At 42.4% G+C, this 1,468-nt stretch overlaps 1 pseudogene; it reads right to left on the bottom strand.

Moving 5' to 3' along the window:
• Window positions 1–276: 276 nt before the first annotated feature.
• On the bottom strand, window positions 277–1,200 carry LOC143973696 (C3a anaphylatoxin chemotactic receptor pseudogene; annotated as a pseudogene).
• Between the last annotated feature and the right edge of the window lie 268 nt (window positions 1,201–1,468).

The raw sequence follows: 1,468 nt of genomic DNA, 5'->3' as shown, positions 1-1,468 counted from the left end.
CTCCGAATTCGAATTGGGGTTGGTAGTTTCCCCACAAAATATTTCAATTGGATGTACCTCCATATGTCAATTTTCATCACCTCCGTGTCTAGTTGAAGTTAAGGTGCGTATTTTACCATTTTTTTAACTATATCTTTCACTTGCGCGTTTTCTTTTTTAATCCGGGCATACAGTATGGCCACCCTAACACGCACTGATAAGATTTTGAGCAGGCAGTTGACCACAATCACTAATAAAGCTAAACACGCTAAAACATCTACAAATCCATTCCATACATTATATCGGGAGTCCTTCTTCTTCTTCTGGGGTGCGCTGGTCCTCATTGCATGATGGAGATAATAAGTTCTCCCCAAATATATTTTGTATGATCTCGCCAATAGACTGTCTCAGCTTCTGCTTCATATCTCTCCCCATGAAGACGTAGAGTATTGGGTTGACGCAACTATTGAAGGTGGCCAGAGACAGTGAGAGAAGGTCCAGGATGTACAGTACCTCATTGACAGTGTATAGCACGGTTACTCCTATGATGTGGTAGGGGGCCCAGGTGATGAAAAACACGACAATAACACTTATTGACATCTTGATGGTTTTTCTACCTACTTCAGAAAATCTGATATTTTGTGCTTTAGAAGCCAGATGAATGTAACAGATACAAATGATAATAAGAGGGACCAGAAATCCAAACATTGCACGTGTAAGGTTGATAGGCTTTAACATGTAAAAATCTGAATAACAGGAGGTGTAGTTATAGTCAGTAGTAAATCTTTTGTTGATGGCGGTAGGCAGACACATCATGAAAGACAACATCCAAATAGCCAAGCATATCATCCACGCCATTTTGATTCTTCGGTGATTTCGGGCCCACACGGGACGGACAACCAGAATCCATCGGTCAATGCTGATAGCCACCAGGGTGAAGACACTGGTATACATGTTAAGGGGAACAATGAAGGGTAAAATCTTGCAGATGACAGGTCCGTACAGCCAGTCTTGGGAGAAGGACTGCACTACAATGAATGGAAGACACAAGCAGCACATGATATCGGCCAGAGCAAGGTTCCCAAACCAAACAGTGGTCACGGTCCGCTCCATCTTCACTCCAGTAACCCAAAGCACCAGAGCATTGCCGGGGAGACCCACAAGAGTGGTGATAGATAAAACCAGGACGGTGATCATCTTCGGGCTGTAAATCACGGTTGGTTCCATTTCACTGCTGACATTGAACATCTTGTTTACCTGTAAAGACATCAAGAGTTACTTCATCTGTCTGGTTATTAATCAATTTCATATTATTGTAAGGAAAATAATGTAACTCCTAGTAATATCCGCTTAAGGATCACCCCACGTACATATACTGCAGCAGGGTGACCCTTAAAGTGGAGGGCCAGCCAAAAAAAAAATGCATTAATAATCTTAACCACTTCAATACAGGGCACTTAAACACCTTCCTGCCCAGACCAATTTTCAG

Source organism: Lithobates pipiens, unplaced genomic scaffold (assembly GCF_037356315.1).
Source record: "Lithobates pipiens isolate NorthernLeopardFrog02 unplaced genomic scaffold, aLitPip1_a1.2 Scaffold_92, whole genome shotgun sequence".
NCBI classification, from domain to species: domain Eukaryota; kingdom Metazoa; phylum Chordata; class Amphibia; order Anura; family Ranidae; genus Lithobates; species Lithobates pipiens.
Note: the sequence above shows the minus strand (reverse complement) of the source record. Positions and strands in the feature narration are given on the sequence as shown.